The sequence below is a fragment of the Callithrix jacchus genome, chromosome 13 (genome assembly GCF_049354715.1).
Source record: "Callithrix jacchus isolate 240 chromosome 13, calJac240_pri, whole genome shotgun sequence".
Lineage (NCBI taxonomy): Eukaryota > Metazoa > Chordata > Mammalia > Primates > Cebidae > Callithrix > Callithrix jacchus.
In genome coordinates this window covers 10,370,402-10,388,717 of record NC_133514.1, presented here as the reverse complement: position 1 = coordinate 10,388,717, position 18,316 = coordinate 10,370,402, and the positions used below count along the sequence as shown (strand labels likewise).

Below are 18,316 nucleotides of genomic sequence, written 5' to 3'. Positions count from 1 at the left end.
GTTTCTCCCTACCTTGCAGAAATTGTAGTAAGGATCCGAGGAGACCTTGAACTGGGAAATATGTTAAAATAGAAAGGTATTGTGTTTCTTCCTTTCCTCCAAACTGCCTTAACTCCCAACAGGGACAATTACCCTAAATCAACCCCGGCCGGCCGGAGAGCAGGGAATTCCACAGCAGACCTGTCAAGGGAGATGTTTGCCTGGCTCCTCAAATCACATGACAGCTGCAGCTCCCTGCACCTTGCTGTGTTCCCAGCCCCCCAGTGCTGGGTCATTTGGGAAGCAGCAAAGTGTGGTGGTCAGCAGAGCTGCGTCCCATGGCACGTGGAGAATGAGCTCCCCATCACCAAGAGTATTCAAGTACAGTATGGATAATCGCCTTGCAGTGGATTCCCGATTTAAGTGGGAGACTGGAATTCTGAGGTCTCTTCCAATTCTAAGAAGCCATGCATTTCTTCCATTTGAAATTCAGTGCCAGTTCCATTGCTTTCTTGCTGTGTGACTTAACCGCAGGCACGTTCCTTACCTCTCTGAGCCGGTTACCTCGTCTGAGTTAACGATAGAGCGTATGCCTGCTTGACCCTATTGCAAGGAGCTCAGAAGTGCTGTAACAGCAGTGCTTGGGGAAAGGCGTTATTTGTCCTTGCCATGCTGGGAGGGTCGCTCTTCGGTTGCTATTATTTCCATGGTCAGAGAGCAATCACACAACCCAAGCCTGTGCCACAAAGCATCCTCCCACCTCAATCTACAGGCAGGAGGCCAGTCTGAGGGCGAGTGTTGGGGTGCAGGAAGCGCACACTGTGAGCTCAGCATTCCTCCCCAGGCTGGACGGTTCCCCGCGTCCTTCTGAGTGACCTTCCAGAAGCATCTCTGGAACCTTGTGAACGTTGACTTTTAAAAAAAATCTCCAGCCAGAATTTCATTCCCTACCAGGGTTTCCTTCCACTTTTACACATACCAAAAAAAAAAAAAAAAAAAAGGCTTGCTGAATTAATGAACCACTTCTCTTATCTATTTTTCCTGTTATCTAATTCTGAGAAGGAAGCTGGGAGCTCAGAGGGAGCTGGGAGACACAGCTCACAGTCTCCCTCCCGCCTGGCTGAGAGCAGCCTGGAATCCCTGGGCCGCAGGGACGCCGCTCCCACTGTGGGTGAGTCCCCTCCTGGCCCTCCTGGTGACCCCACTGCCGGGGGAGGCTGGGATGCTGGGGGGATGGAAAGCTTGGGGCACTCTCTGTGCTCACCATCTCCAGCTGTGGGGAGAGGGAGATGGGGGAGGGGAGGGCAATCTTCCCCAGTGAGGGGCTGAAGCCCAAGGCTGTGGGGAGGCTCCGAGGCCTCTGGGAAGGAAGGAGGAGGCTCTGTGCAGGCCAGGCCGCAGCCCGGCTTCCGTCCCACTTTCCTTCTCTGTTTCTCCTTCTTACAATTAAGTGGCATTTCAGTTTCTCTATTTCCTGATTCCGTTCCCACTCCGACAACTGGAAATGGAGCGGAATGGCTGGTGTGTCAGAAGAAACCTAAATCAATACATACACAGCAGAACTCACATACACAGCAGAGCTCACACGCACAGCAGAGCTCACACAGCAGAGCTCACACGCACAGCAGAGCTCACACGCACAGCAGAGCTCACACACACAGCAGAGCTCACACGCACAGCAGAGCTCACATACAGCTCACATACAGCAGAGCTCAAAGGGCTCGGACCAGGTATCCCAGGCCACCTGGCCTCTGCTTCCTCCAGCACACCCAAGTCCCCGGGGGTCCTTGTGGCCATCAGTGTCTTCTTCAGAACACCCTTGGAAAGGTTAGGGATATCCTTTCTGGCCCCTGTGAGACCCAGCCCAGTTTGGTTTGGGGTCAGAAAGTCTCCATGGTGTTTCCCGTCTGTGAGCTTGGGTAGTTAGTAACTAGGTCTTGAGGCCTCGGGGCCGGACACTTCGCTTTGCCTATTCGCAGATCAAGGGTCAGCCAGGCTTGGTGTGGGGTTTAATTTCCGTTTATTCTGGAGCCAGACCTGTGATGGGAGGGGGTGGGCCTTGCAGGTCCACGGCAGCGATTGTGTTTTTCTCCCCAGGCCCACTGCATGCTTTGCAGAGCCTGGGGGCTTCGTTCTTGGTCGCATAGGCTTTCGCCTACAAGTCCAATTTACCTCTGCTTTCTATGAAGACAAAGTCTGGGCAAATGAGCCTTGAATCTTATTTGTAGCTGAGAAAAAGGCTGAGTCAAAAAAAAGAGTAGCAGTGTTGTTTAAGTATTTGCAGTGCTAGCAAATGTTTTGTTTCTGCTGCTCTTATTTTGATAAATCAGTCTGGAGTAAAGGATACTTGAAAGTCCCACTTTATGAACTTTTTGTTTTTTTACAGAGTTCATTTTTAGTGACATAATCATCACCACAACTTTCCTTTTTCTTCTCAGAATTTGTGTCTGGAAGTGATTTTGCATTCAGGAGTTCAACGGGGTGGGCGGGGGGGGGATCTTTGGAGAGCAGCTCTGAGAAGGAGAGTGGTTTTGAGAAGGCACGGGTCAGTGTCATAATCAAGGCTCTGAGAGTCTGAACGCTACCAGGTTTCTGGGCCTCGTCCACATACTCGCAGGCTGGAAGCAGACAATGGCATTTGTTCACTCTGGAGTCTCAGGAGGACCCAGCAAGTGCTCTTCTGGAACTGGGCAGGATTGAGTGCAAAGCCTCTCAGTCCTGGTGTACCTACTACAAATATTAGCTTTGCCAAGCAGAGAACAGAAAATTGTTCCCTTTGACTATCTTTCCATCTTCAGCAGTCCCGCCGGCTTCTGGAGGGTGAATTGAAAAGCCGTCACAAAACTTACACGCATCTGCATTCCTTATCTTCCCCTGCCCAGCTCTCTGGCTTCCTCACCCTTGCTAATGTTTTCCCAGGGCTGATATTCTGGCTCTTCTGTACGTTGTCCAAATTCAAGGGAAATTGAAAGGGTTTTAGCAGGGAAAATCGGGACGTGCCAATCTGAATTGAGGGATTATGGAAGGTTGCTAGAGTCCTGTGATCCATCATCACAAAAGTGGGTTGGCTTTTTAAGTAGTCATGGCAGCAGCTGTACTATTCGTAGTGCTAGCAAATGTTTTGTTTCTGCTGGTCTTATTTTGATGAATCAGTCTAGGGTAAAGGATACTTGAAAGTCCCACTTTATAAAGTTTTTTTAATAGAGTTTATTTTTAGTGATATAATCATTGCTACAAATTTATTTTTCCTCTAAGCATTTGTCTCTGAAAGTGATTTTGCATTCATGAGTTCGATTAAGGGGGGAGCCTTAAAGACAATTTTGTGTGCTTAGTATTGAGGACATGTTTATAAATTACACTTTATCCCTCTTCTAGTCTCAAGCCTAATAAAATATTACTTTCAAATAGCTTTCGAATGCCTTGCTATATTTGCCAAGTGATTTATAGGACAGAAAATTATAGTTTGCCTGTGTAAAGTTCAGAGATATTTTAGATCTTGGAGCAGAGAAGAGGAGAGGTTTTAGGGTTAAATTCAAGCCATCAATCTCCAATTGTCTAAACACTGCACGAAGTGGAGATTCGAGGCAATTATCCGAATAATTGGGAGGGGGGGCCACTTTCACCTGAATTATCTAGATCAAAGTGCAATACCGGAGAATGTCCGTGGCCCTGAAGGTCCTGCCTCGGATCTCCACGGTCACTCGAATCCGGGCGATTTTTCTGCAGGTTTTCAGACTCGGGGACTGGGGAGGAAGGGGAAGTTTCTAGAAGAAACTTAAAGGGGACTCGCGCCTCAAGACTAGAGGTGGAGGGGCTTGCGCCGCGGGACGCCCCCGCCGGGTCTGATAAAGCCCCGAAGCCGATCTAAGGTCAATAAACCAGGCGGCGTCAGGCTCGGGCCCAGGGCGGGGAGGGGAGGAGAGTGGAGCAGGCTCAGGCCGGCGACGGAATGAAAAGGAACCCGGGAACTGCTGGGGTCCGCACTCAGGCCCAACCGTGGGCCGTTTGCGGGGCGCCCAGCCGGGGAGATGAGCTGGTCCCGCGGCCTGGGCCGCCCCGGCTCCGCCTGCCCGACCGCAGGGCAGCCGAGCAACCGCGGTCTTAAAAGTATCCGGGCGAGCCCAGAGAGGGCCGGGTCCTGGGCAAAGAGTCCTAGCCCTGCGCTGTTTGGAAAAGCGAATGGAAAGTGACGTTTTTATAGCGGCGAGTTTGGGGTGGGGAGGGAGATGGACACCCCGGAATAATGGAAACGCAGTAAGCCTCAGAGACACCCCCAATAGGCAGAGAAGTGTCCCCACGTGGGGAAGATTAGAAAGAGGGTAACAGTACAGTTAACTGGCCTTTAGTTTTAGTCCCTGCTGTGTGTGGCAGAATAGTTTACAGTCTTTCCTGCACTGGGGCTCTGTTTCTTGCACTCCCCGCTTGATGAGAAGAAAGAAAGATTGAGACAAGTTAATCGGCTCAAAGTCACGGCGCCGGGGTCTTCTCCTGCCAGGGTGGCAAAAGACTTCCCGACGGAGAAGGTCTTCCGGAGAGAGACTCCCAATCAATCGGAGCGCGCAGCCCACGGTCAAACAGAAGGAGCCTCTGTAAATAACGCTTGCTCCCGCCTAGGCCGCTCAGGGGCCGCTTAACGTCCCGAATGTCCCGACCACCAGCTGAATCTTTGGTGCAAAGCGAGAGTGGGCAGACGGGGGACAAGGCGGTGCCAGTGGAGGGGGGTCCTTTAGCAGCACGAGGCTCGGAGGATCCCCACCGACAGGCGCCACAACGCGCCCTGGAGTCCCCTGATCTTCGCAAGTAACTAACCTGGGCCCTCGGATTCAATCCCACTTTCCCGCCCTCGGCCCACGAGGCAGACGAGCTCCCTCTCATCGCCTCTCAGTTCCTGGCAAGGCTGAAGCCGGATTGCTTTGGATGCATTTCGACCTATCTGGCGCCACAAGGGCTAGGTCACTTCGGACGGGTGTCACGCCCACGTTCTTCGGGGTCGAAGGCTGGTGGGCCAGGAAGCCCAGGCCACGGCCAGCAGGGTCGGAGCTGCGGTCAGTCGCGTGACTTCTGGCCAGGCCTGACGCTGCTGAGAACTTGTCTCGGGTCGCCCTTTGCTCCTGAGACCCCATTGGGGAGCACAAAGTCCTCCCGCCGCTGTACAAGGATACCTGGGGCGGCCAGGAGAGCCCGGCTTCTGCGCACCCGTCTCGGGGCGAGGCGCTCAACGGCCCCTACCAGCTCGCCCCGACGCCGCTGTCCCCACGCTCTGGGCAGCGAGACACGGAGCAAAGCCCCTGATCCATTTCTTCTCGGTTGCGACCGCCTGTGTGAGGTCCCCAAAGAGGCCAAGGATCACAGTAGGTGTTTCACCGAAATGGTCACTGTGTCCCCCAGGTTAGGCTGCTGGCATCTCAATATGCCCCTGCGGAAAGACCCCCGCACCCTGTACCCCAGACTGCAAAGCACAAATCCAATGCCTTCCTTCTGTGGCCGGGTTTGGACGGACATTGAGGGGCATGGGTGAACCCCAGGCTCGCAGGGTTCGTGACTCCGAAAACCGAGCCCAGGGAATCTCCAGCTCCGTTCCGTGCGAAGAACCTTTGGGTATTGGTCTCAGGCCGTGGGCCGCGCGGGATGCGGAGACAGAGATTTCTCGCCGCTTAGAGACAGGGCTTGTCCGGGAGTGACTGGATTCCCAGGCTTCTGCACGCTGAGGTTCCTCCGGGGAAGACTTCACTTCTCGATCTGCGCCCCGAACCCAACAAATTCCCAGCACTCGTCCCCCTCGGTCTCACAAAAACTCCTGGCAGACCCTTCCAGGACCACGCCGGGCTCAACTTGGGGCCGAATCTGCGATCCCGGCACCGATCCCCAGATCGAGGACCTGGTCCCCGCGCGGGGTGCGACGCTCGCGGTGGTCGAAGGGGTCGGTTCCTGTTGGGAACAGCTGCTGCTGCTCTTTCTGTAGATGCTGATATATAATTTCTCCCTCCTCCACCCCACTCGCTGTTCTTAACGATTTTCTTTATTCGTTTACTATTGTCTTGTTAACGTTTCTCATCTTCCCCTTGCCTTTTTTCTTCCCCCCTTCTCTCTCTCCCTTCTCCTTAATTCTGTTGCGAAGTTTCCCTTTTTTTTTTTTTTTCTTAATTAAAATCTCCTCGCTTACTTGTTCTTTGTCCAGAGCGTCGGTTCTTCTTCCCTCCTTCCCTTCCTGTCTTCTTTCCCGCTGTTCTAGGGCAGACCCGGCTGATTTAGGGACTACGGGTTTTCCCGGACATACTCTACCCTTTCAGATTTGGTCCTCTGCGTCTGGCTGGGTCTTTTCCCACCCTGACCTGAGGTCCTGCCCCTCATAATAAATTCATTTTTATTCATTCTGATGTCCGGCTTGCACACAGAAGTTACTCGATAAGGATGTTTTATTTGATGAATCAGAAAGCTTCTTGTCTGTGAATTATGTTAATTTCTGGATATTAAACTGCACAGAAGAGATTTTATTTGCCTTTAAATTTTTACCTCTAAATAATGACACACTAAAAATAATTTTCCAAGCACTAGGTAGTGTCTGACAAGATTGATTCACTCAAAAACGTGATGCAGAATTTCTTAAATGCAGATTTCTCCTGCCACTTCGTTTATTTGTAGCTTTCCACTAACTAAAGGTTTAACAGGAAACTGATATGGTAGAAATAGATAACTTTTCCTTGTTCACTAAGATTTTATTTGCTTTCTGTTAGATCACAGTAGTTCTATCATAATAATGATAGAACAATTAGCTTTTCTTGTAGATAAATAATGATTTCGAGTGCTTATTATTTGTTTTATGTAGAATTTGTTGTTAGATCATCCATGAGAATTTTATTTCACAGAATAGTGCTCATAGACAGTAGATGCTTTTCATTTCCAACAAAACAGAGACAAGCTTTTGCTCATAAGAAGCTTTCTGCTCTTCAAGAAACTTAAAGAAAATTTTAACTCTTAAAAAAAATTCTGGACCTCGGGGTGGCTCACGCCTGTAATTCTAGCACTTTGGGAGGCTGAAGCAGGCAGATCACCTGAGGTCAGGAGTTCAAGACCAGCCTGGCCAACATGGTGAAAGATCCTAAAAATACAAAAAATTAGCTGGTTGTGGTGGCTCAAGCCTGTAATCCCACCTACTCGGGAGGCTGAGGCAGCAGAATAGCTTGAACATGGGAGGCAGAGGTTGCAGTGAGCCGAGATCGCACCATTGCACCCCAGCTTGGGTGACAGATTGAGACTGTCTCAAAAAAAAAAAATTCTAACAAAATTTTTCTTAAAGAAACAAAATTATTAACAGGTAAAACTTGACCATGAGCAATTCAGAAGGAAGGTGTGAAAGTCAGCTGCGTCTCTTCTGCAATGATTGCAGAAAAAAAAATTAGGAAAGTTACTATCCTACTGGTCAGAAGTAGCAGCCCCCGTTTTTGCAAAAACACCCCTTGGTGGTGGTGATGTGGGGAGGGGGTGTGGTCCTATAGTCCTCACTTCTCAAAGGTTGACACAGAATCTAACAGTTACCCTCTTAGAACTACTCCCGAGAATTAAGTAGGTAGTAGCTAGTTTCCACAACGGGGACCTGTTTTGTTAAATGCTATGGGTGTGGGGACAAGACTTTGGGTTCAGAGAAAGTTCTGGGAGGTGGAAACAGCCTCGGAGCGCCGGCATTTCTCTACAGCTCTCTGGTCTCTCTTACTCTCTAGGTTTCCCCAGCCTTCCCGCTGGGTTGCTTTGGAAAGCTCTTGGTGGTGGCCACTGGGGTTTGCTCCAGCCGAGATAATGGAGGGGCTCGCTATCTAATCTGGACAGCAGCAGGAACAATCCATTAGACCTCGGCATTTATCCGGGGCTGGGGAGGACGCAGTGACTGGGCTGCCGTGCTCCACCCGGCCCTGGGAGGCGCATAGCTGGCCCATAGGTGGCAGGGGGATTAATTAAACAGAGACTTTTGTGTGAAATCAAAACTCACCACTGGTATCATGCTTGCTGATGCCGGTCAATTGTAATTCTACCCATCGTGAGTGTTAGGAAAAAACAGAATCCCTTTACGTTGGGGGGATCTTTTTTTTTTTATCTTTTGGGAAGTTCAACATGCTTTTTACATTGTCTCATTCAAACTCACCCATCAAGGGGCGCGGTTCGATTCCAACTTTCACCTGTATTCCTTGAGACTAGGGAGACGAAATCCGTCCGCCCATTCTTTCATTCATTCATTCAGCAAACATTTACTGAGCTTTCCTCTGCGCCAGGCATTATGCCTTGTACTGACAGGTTAAATTATTTGCCCAAGATGAGGACTAAGCCGGCGACTGGGGCGGGACCCTAAATCAACTATTTCAGTCCCGTGACTGCTCACTTCTTTCCCCCAAGACACACAAATCAGAGACGTTTGGCGTTGGAAAGGCCCCAAGGGTTATCTAGTCCAGCCTTCCATTCAGCGCAGGAATCCCTTCCCACAATGCCCGCGGCCAGGCCCCTACCTGTCTTCTCCACCAGCTCAGGGAACTGCAGCTCCCGGGTGGGTTTCCCATTTGAAAGTGGAGGGTGAACGGGAAATAATTTCCCTAGGAGAAAATGGCCTTAGCCTGCCCACGCCTAGAGTAAGGGTTCCACTGCCCAAGGGCAACCCACGTCCTCAGCCTTCACTGGCCAGCCGCGGCTCCCACCAGCTTTCCCCTGGAGATGGAGCTCCCTGCGTTGCTGGATACTAAACCCCCTGAAACTTTAAGGCGCTGCGGGCCTTAGTCAACCAGACCTTCCTCCGTTGCTATGATGGATATTTGCTGCCAGGTGAGAGAAAACTCTACAGGCAGTAACCAAAGAATTGCCAGAGCTTGGATTCCAGTTCCCACACAATCACCTACAAGCTGGGTGACCTTGAGCCGGTTATGTCACTTCTATTTCTAGCATAGTCTAAAAATAAGATGCGGGAATGTGCTTCTCAAAAGTTGAAGATGACATCTTTTTCAAAGATAAAATTTCTCCCTGTAGTCTCTGCTCACAAAAGCCGTTTTCGGAACCATAAACTCATTACAAAGAATGTTCTGGAACCTTTTGGGGTTTGACGAGATCCTACATGTACATTGTCCTAGGTCCGTGTAAGGGTTTAGACTCCGGCTTTAGAATGATGTGATTTGAATTCCGTCTCTGCTACTCACTGGCTGTGTTTTCTTGGTCCAATTACTTCACATTTCTGTGTTTCAGTTTCTTGTAATTTAAAATCCTTACAAACCTTGGAGGACAGACAGAATGCCCTAACCCCCAGAGGATCGTGTGTTCAGCTGGACGCTAATGTTTCCCTTGTTTTTGTTAGGCTTTGTGTGTTTTGTTTCTTAATCTATTACTTCAAAACTCTTGAGAAGTTAATAAGAGGTAGAAATTTACCTGACACACCGATAAATATATTTTTTATTTCGCTTACCAAAATTGACTGCTGCTGGTGGTGGTTGTGGAAATTATGGGTGCAACCTTTCTGAAAAGCAATTTGGCAATAGACACACAAAATCCACAAAGTCGTCATGTTATTTGACCCCCTTTTTCTGGTAATAGAAATTTACCCTCAGGAAATAATCAGAAGTTTACAAAGAGGGTTTACTTCGAAAAATTTACGTTTTGACAAGGATGCACCAAACATTATTCATTGAGGTAAAAAAATAGAAAATAACCTAAACTCTAAACAAGAAGAGTTTACTTACATGAACTATACTAAATCATTACATGATCATTAAATTATGTTTTCCTAAAATATTCAATGACATGAAAAGTGTCGATGCTTAAAAAATAAGTAGACTGTGAAACACTTCTCCCACAATCGAGAAAGAGAGGACTAACATTTTCAATCATTTCTGCCTAATGTGGCTAAGGATGGATTTGCTTTTCCCTGTTTTACTTTTCTGTATTCCAAATGGACTGTGACAAACTCAGGTTTATTTGAAAGTAGAGAAAAGAAATATTTTGAGAGTGGGGGGAAGACTGGCCAGATCGAAGACGTGCCAGGATCCGTCCAGCTTCCTAAGATGTTTATGACTGCTGCGCGTTCATAGCAAAGCATTTGTTCCAGAGAATTCAGTTTTAGGGTCCCCAACTCAATGGACTCAAAACTCCAAGAACAGGCCTGGACTCCTGATTGGAGGCTAGAGATGTTGACAGTCGGTGGGAGTGATTTTTCCATGAGGAAGAGATTCCTCCTCCCCATTTAGAAAATGTCTTCAGGTCCAAATTGTCTCAGAATTTCACTTGCAACCTTGAGTGTTTCTGAAATTGAAAATAATCGTCTAAGTTCTTGTAACTTTTCTCTCTTCCACGACTCCCTTTTCCGGCAGGAGGCTGTGGTGGGATATGAGGCCAGGTGCAGGGGGCCAGCTGCAAATAGAAGCTGATTATTCAGGCCCCAGGGAGGGAGAAAAGGAGACTTGGGGAGGAAAGTCTAAGACCTTTGGTGATGGCCAAGAAGCCAGGTGTTCAGAAAGGAAGGCTGCAGAGAGCCAAAGCGAAGGACCGGAATGCAGACCAATGGAATAAAAGACAGCTCTTAACAAATGTCAGGTGCCGGGTTTGAAACTGAAATAGTTTGCTCTTGTAGAGAAATACGTAGCTGATCACAGAGGCTACGGTTGCCTTCCTCCTACTTTACAAGCAGGGTGTGGGATGGGGCTAGAGGAGAGTGGTCCCAAAAGGAAGCAGAAATGAAATCCCACTGCACACTAGGAGACCTTCAGAAGATCTCGTGCTGGGTTTTTTTTTTTTTCTTAATGTAGCACATCTCAGTCAACAGAAGATAAAAGTAACATCGAGGTAAAGACCAATTTCACTTTTATTAATTAGCAAATAAACATTTAACAAATAAATTGCATTCTGAACACGGTATGATGTCCAAACTTAAACTACTATTTAATAACGGCATTTTCTCTCTCTAAGTTCTACACTTAAAAAAAAACTTTGAGGTTGGTCTTTATTGGTCGGGTGGCTGGGTGGTTGTTGATAACGGAGTTTGAGTAGAATTTTTGCAAACCACAGAATTTTCTGTAGACTGGAGGCAGCTCTTCCTAAGCTCATGTCTCCCCCTTCATCCACAAGGCAAGCAGGTCCCAGACAGGCACCATAGCCATCTTCATGTCCTTTTCCAGCCCCCACACTGCACAGGCAGAGTGGTAGGAACGTTCTAGAAGATTGATTCTTGCAGGGGTGAGTTCCAGACACCTTTGTTGACTTAATTCCCCACAAACAAAATCCTCAGCTGCAGTTGTCTTATCTGCCCCTTTTCTAGGAAGGGGATCAACTCCAAAGCCTGAGCGGACGCCTTTGTTCTCGCTGTGGGGAGGACAAAGCCAGGGCTGTGAGCAGTGATGAGGATAGAGCCGGGAGGGAACAGATTTCCCTTGTCTTTGAAAAATGCTTCTTTCTCTGCCAGCTAGGAGTTCTGGGGTTGGTGGGTCAGTGTGTCGTTGACAGCTTTTCTTATCACTGCACCATTTAAGAGTCCCAGAAATGGCTCCTCGGGCAGGTGTTTATTAGGCATCCATAGACCACCCTCCATCCCCTGTCCCAGAGAAGTATCCTAGGTGCTTCATCTTTGTACAATTTTGTAATAATTTCCACGGAGAGCAGTCAAGCAATCCTCCTCTCAGCCCTGCTACAAACTTCTTCATCAAGCAGCTCTCTGTGCCCTCATCTGTAAGTTGGGGGCAATAAATAATATTTGTGGTTTAGCAAAGTGCTGTCGCATACGTCACATTTGAACCTTGAAGCAACCCTCTGGGGTAATCGGTGTATTATTAGAGAATTTCCCCAATTTTATAGATGAGAAAATTGAGATACGGTAAAGCCAAAGGTCACAGTACTAATAAGTAACAGAATTAAACTCAAAATGCCTTGCTCTCACTACTGACTGCTGCCTCCGAAGAAATGCCGCGAATACGTGAGATTACCTACATGAACCGATATGTAAAGGCTCTGACAGGGTTACTGTGATTCCGCACTCATCCGAAAACCAAAGAGCAACAGAGCTACAAGGCTCCTAGAGCTAATCAAGCCCCGCCCCCGCGTCATTTTGCAGGTGTGGCCCAACGAGGTTAAGTGACTTGCCTGCCAAAGGTCACTCCATGAGTTCGTGGAAAATGACCAATGCCATTTTAAAAAATTAGTTAAAAGTATCTTCTACCAAGCCCATTTTTATGGCTTATTTTAAGCGGGTTAATAAGTATAGCAGGCACAGCTTAAACCCAGCTGAGTAAATGCTGACACCAGTTTATAGATTTGGCAGATAAGTAGCAATAAGGAATTATTCATCTCTCATTTATCATCCACCTCTTCAAGGTGCAAGTTATAAAGTGAAGCAAATAGCAGTTCAAGAGCCCCCCACACACGTGAGACCAAAACAGTGAAAACAAATTGGTTTTCAAAGCTACACGTTCATAATGCGGCCGCGCCTGAGGCCTCCTGAAATGTGAAAAAGAATAATTTTGGGGGAAATTATTTGCGTTTCACAAATAGGCACATTTCTTATGCAGAGCTCTGTATTTGATCTTCAGACATATTTAATTATTAATTCATTCTTTTGAGTATGTATTGGGTGCCTACTCTGTGAAGATCGCTGTAGGAGATTAAACAATTATTAAGTGATATTCCAGCCATCAAGAAGCTTTTAAACTTAATGAGGTGACAAAATAAACTGCGCGTGTGCGCGCGCACACACACACACACACACACACACACACACTTGAATCTCAACCCCATAAGTCTTTGTGTGGGGACTTTACATAATGCCCAGAGTCAGTGAGTGTCAGGGGAATGCGTGCATGGGGACAGGAGGGAATGGGAAGATTGCCTCGTGTGACTGGAGGAGCCGCATCTAGGAGCACATTGAGGAGGTGGTCTTGCCTCAACCTTCTCCACAGTGACCTATCTTTAGCATGCGAATAGCGTTAGGAAAATTCACAGGCAGAGAATAACACAAAGAATTGATGGCCTCGATTAAGAACCTAATCTCCAAATCCCCTGAAGCACAAACTGGTGGAGAGATGGATGAGGGGCCAATGGAGGCAATAGCAGTTATAATATTTGTAATGTTTGCAGAAAATGAATAAAATCAACAGATGACTTATTTGGGAGGTGAGGGCTAATGAACTCCCATGTGTTCTTCAGAAAGCTCTGTTGACCTCATATTTTTATCGCTCCCAGTCTTCCAGTGGTGGACCTAGACCCAAAGTTCAATGTCAGTAACAAAGCAGCAACAAATCCAATAAGTGACTTTGCTCTCAGCTGCCCAGACAAGAAGCAGTGAGACGCCTTCTGGAGCCTCCCATGGGTCGGTTCACTCCCTCCCCAGGGAGGGGGCCTGTTTCTTCAGACCGGTAACCACTCATTTCTAGGCCCTGCATCCATAAAATTGAAGCATGTTCCAGTGTAAAAAGAAATGGGAAGACATTTACTCAAAATCCTTTACTTGGGATATTGGGAAACGGAGGCTCAGCAAATTCAAGTGACTTATACTAGAATGACCATATAATTCATGTGAAATTGCAGGTAAATGTGTGTATTACTGGTGACTGTGCAAACTGCAGCATGCACAGGGCCTCTTTCAGGCACCCAGGACATTGGATCACCCAAGTAAACAATGAGAATCAGAACAAGGACCCACCCACTTTGCCCCCCCACTCACTTGGCTACCTTCTTTTCTTTATTTTGAAGGCTGAGTCCACAAGACCATTGGGAAGAGATTCAGTCTAGAGAAGTAATGTGGCCCTTGTGCCCATTTTGGCTTGTTTCATCTCCATTCTAAGTAGGACATGGGATGACTGTGGCTTTGAATGTCTGTGACCTCCCTTTACTTCATCCTCAAGCCCCCACTCACCCCCACCCCTGGCTGGGCCAGGGTCACTGTTTCCAGTGCCTGCAAAGGGCGTGGGTAGCAGCTCTAACCCGGTTGCCAGACTTCTAGGCTCTGTCCCAGAGCCCAGGGCTGCCTTATCTCTGATCCTCTCACCCTAGTGATTGCATCAGGGTGAGGGAAGTTTGGCCTTGGGATTCAATGTATAGTGGGGAGATATCAGTTTGTACAGCAGCATGTTGAAATGGAAGAACAGAGTATGACCAGGGTCCCAGGGAACCTTGTCCTGGCTGTGCCGCTACATAGGCATGTGGCTCTGTAGTCCTTTCTGGGTACTAATTGCCTCTTCTGCAAAATGAGTGGCTTGGACCAGAATCCTTGAGGTCCCTTGCAACTCCAGGGCTCCATATCAGCGTCAGAGAAAGGCTGTCTCAGGACTAATAAATGGGCCAAAGGTACCTGGGGCCATAATCACCCACCAATGGAGGACGAAGGTGCTGATGAGGCATCACGTGGCATCTTCCGCATGTGAGCCTCTGTGTTTGCACACAGTGAAAGAGACCACGGCGTCAGCCACAGCCCTGATACCAATCTTCACTCATGAAGGATGGGGATTTACACTGCATTAGGACAAAGTGGACTCTCCACTTTCTAAAATTCAATTCAGCAAACTTAAAAAAATGTCTACTGTAGATTAGAAGCTGGAAATTACAAAGATGTCAAATATGAGATTTCTGCCTTCAAAAAGACTAAAAGTTGGGGAGAGAGGTATATAGACAGGCAGATGTGTAGAGAGATTGAACTAAAATACAATGTGGTACAGGCTATAGAACCAGAAGCGGAAAGAGACTGATTCTGGAATAAGGGTGGAAGTTACATATATATATAAAGGCTGACCAGGTGTGGTGGCTCTGGCTCAGGCCTGTAATCCTAGCACTTCTAGAGGCCAAGGTGGGAGGGTCCCTCCAGCCAGGAGTTCCAGACCAGACTGGTCAATATAGCAAGACCCCGTCTTTACAAAAACAAACAAACAAAATAGCCAGGTGTGATGGTGCACACCTGTACTCCCCCCTACTCCAGAGGCCGAGGTGGGAGGATCACTTGAGCCAGGAATTTGAAGCTCCAGTGAACTATGATTGTACGACTGCACTCCAACCTGCATGAAAGAGAAACACCCTGTCTCTCTCTTAAAAAAAAAAAAAAAAAAAAAAAGTTATGTAAGAAGATACCCTGCACCGGAGCAGTTTTTGAGTTTTAAACTCAGCCTACCTATTTGAATTGAAGTCTGGGCCCCACCGCCCATTAAGCTGGGCAAGTTGCTTAATAGTTTGTGCCTTAGTTTCTTCATCTGTGAAACTGAGGAAACAGAGAGATTGTGTGGATGAGTGAGTGTGTGGATAATCAATCCATGCAGCATACTTGGCACTGTGCCTTGGCATATAGCACTGCCCTGTGTTACTCAGTAAATGTTTGCCTAGTCAATGGATCCCAGTTTTCATCTGCAATCCAAGCCTTTTACTTTGCATATTCAAATGGGCCTCACATTTTGAGTTCCTCACTGAACATAGTCATTATCAATGGCTGAGATTGAGTTCAGACTTGGGGACCTGGTGTTCCCACCTTTTATTGGGGCTAGCGCGTCACTCTGTCGCCCAGGCTGGAGTGCAGTGGTGCCATGGCTCACTGCAGCCTTGACCTCTCAGGCTCAGGTGATCGTCTCACCTCAGTCGCCCTGCTAGCTGGGACTACAGGCACGTGCCATCACACCGGCTATGTTTTTGTATTTTTATTAGAGATGGAGTTTCTCCATGTTGTCTGGATTTGGGGAGCTTAAAGTCGCAAATGTTGGGATAGGAAGGAACCTAGGAGACAGTACCGTCTCTTCATTTTACGGACAGGAAACTAAGGCTTAGAAAGTTAAGTAACTCACCTGTGGGCATGGTGCTCCTCTGGTGGCAGTGGTGGGATTAGAACCCAGGAATCCTGACTCCCAGACCAAGGATCTCCCTCATCCTCAAGGCATAAGCTTCGCTCGACAATGACGCTCAGGTCACAGCAACCTGGGGTCCCTCAGTCCTTTTCCTGTGTCGCCCCAGAGAAGAGACTACCCGTTTCCCAGTTCTTAGGGCACCTCTAAGGAAGAACTTAGGACATTTCCCTGGCCACGGCTAGCTCTGAACTCAAGGAAGGAAGAAAACAAACAACAAACAAACAAACAAATAAAACCCACTCTATACCATAAAATGCTCCATATTGTTTCAGCGTTGACTTTCTCCTCTCTCATTCACCGAGAGTGCTTTGCAGCTGATCTATTCACGATCCTCACCTTGCGTCACCAACAGAGAAGGTGGCCCCGGGGGCTTTCCGTAGAAAGGGCCAGTGACAGGCGGGGCAGGCAGGAGCTCGCTTCTTCCCCAAAGTCGAGGGAAGAAAGATGAGGCAACGACCCGAGAGAGGAAGGTGGAACTGGGGGAAACTGAGCCCAGAGTGGAGAGTGAACCCATCACACCTTTTCAAGCACAGCAACGACAGTGCGTTCACTGTGATAAAATTTTCTCACTCGCACCATGAGAAAATCAGAAATACACAAAAATAGCACGCAAGACCCAGCCTCCCTTACACGCAGGTGTATTTACGTTGATTTTTCTACCTATCTTATCCATCACTATAGAATGCCAATGAACCCTGATAGAATGTTGACGGGGTCCTGAATTTCTCCTCCCGTGCACAGCGTGAATAATTCCCGGGAAACTATGTTCACGCGGATCCGGATTGAATCCGATCCTTCGGCGCGCGGCCCGTGCGCTGGGGCGGGAACCGCCTCCTGGGGGCGCGTGGTTTCTGCGCCTCCCTCCGCCGCGGGTGGGAGCTGGGGGCGTGGGGTGCGGGGCCGCCCGCCCCGCCAGGAGTCCGGGAGGCCAGGAGGGGGAGCCGGCGCCGAGACCCACGCGAGGGCGCGGACGGGCGGGGGGCGGGAAGAGAGGCGGCCGAGGGGAGGAAGCGGGGCCGGCGCAGCGGGCGCCAGGCCGGGCAGAGGCGGGGGTGGCCGGCCGGGGGCTGACCCCGAGCGCCGCCGAGTCTGCGCCGCCCGCCGCCGCGCGCTCGCCTCCCGCCGCCTGGGGTTCCGCTGCGGCGGTCAGCACGCACCTCATCAATAAGGCCTGCCAGGCGCGGGCCCCGCCGCCATCCATCACCCCGGCTGCACCCTGGCCGCGCACCGGGAGCCTGGCCCAACACGCTCGTGCGGATCGCAGGCAGCGTTTCTCCACCCGGCAACAAACGTGGCTTTATTCCGCTCCCAATCCCAGTGACCGTCAACGATGTGGCCTTCATTTGTTCCTAAAGAACTGTAAGGAAGCTCAGAAATGATTCGACGCGCTGGGCGCGGTGGCGCACGTTTGTAATCTCAGCACTTTGTGAGGCCGAGGCAGCAGGATCGCTTGAGCCCAGCAGTTCGAGACCAGCCATGGCAGCATGACGAAACCCCATCTCTACAAAAACAGAAAATTAGCCGGGCGTGGTGGCGCGCGCACCTGTGGTACTGCTGGGGAGGCTGAAGTGGGAGGATCTCCTGAGCCTGTAGAGGTAGAGGCTGCAGTGAGCTGAGATCGCAGCACTGAATTCCGGGAAAGAAAGAGAGGAGAGAGAGAGAAGAAAAGGAAGAAGGAAGGAAGGAGAGGAAAGAGAGGAGAAAGAAGGGGAGAAAGAAGAGAAAGAGAAACCCTTCCCCCACCCCCAGCCCTAGTGCCCTCCACAGCGTCGTCGTTCCGCTCAGCAGGACCAGGATCGATTTGCATCGAATGTATGAAAAGGGCAAAGTCATAGGTTCTGCCTGTGGTGTCAGCGCATCAACGGCACAGAGTCCGCAGGCATTCTGCCCCCAACACAGGCCCCTCATCTTCGCGTGTGTGTGTGTGTGTGAGTTGAGGTCCAGAAAGGGTAGTAGGTAAAAGAGAGGGAGAAACACGGCCACATTAATAGTAATGCGTTCCTTGAATTCTTTTAGGTCCTCTCCCAGCTGCCCTCTCCCCAAGGAGGTGCTGTGGTTCCCCTTCCTGCTGGCGTCTTTGCCAGTGCTCGCTGCTGCTCCTGTCCGCAGGACGCTTTTGCTCCCTGGTTTGCTGGTAGAAGCTGGTGTTCATCCTTGTATCTACGAGTTTGCTTGGTGCCTGGCACATGGTACACATTCGATACATTCTTGCTTTGTGAATTGTAGCTCTTGTGATGGAATTCAGATAATCCTGGATCAGAGGGCATGGAGGCTGAAAGAACTCACGGATCAGGTGTTCAGTCTCATTCATTGCATAAGAGAGAGACTGAGGCTCCCAGCATTGCCCCATTGAACCATTGCCTGGTTCGCTGAGGCCTTCCTCAGTAAGGTCGGAGCTGGCATGGCCCTCAGGGACCCCTTTCCTTTCTCCCCCAGAACACCGCCCTGCCACCAGCTCTCCTAGCCATGGACTGCATCCTCGTCACTTCTTTCCTTTGTCACCT

General features: G+C 49.2%; 1 protein-coding gene across 3 annotated transcripts in view; it reads left to right on the top strand.

Annotated features, from left to right (window-relative positions):
- The first annotated feature begins 1,055 nt into the window (after positions 1-1,055).
- The window catches only part of GATA4 (GATA binding protein 4), an 84,206-nt gene continuing 66,945 nt past the window's right edge, over positions 1,056-18,316 (top strand). For all 3 annotated transcript variants that reach the window (XM_035269851.3, XM_035269852.3, XM_035269854.3), the window contains exon 1: positions 1,056-1,150. The gene's annotated coding sequence lies outside the window, so the exon portion shown is untranslated. The remainder of the gene's footprint in view (positions 1,151-18,316) is intronic.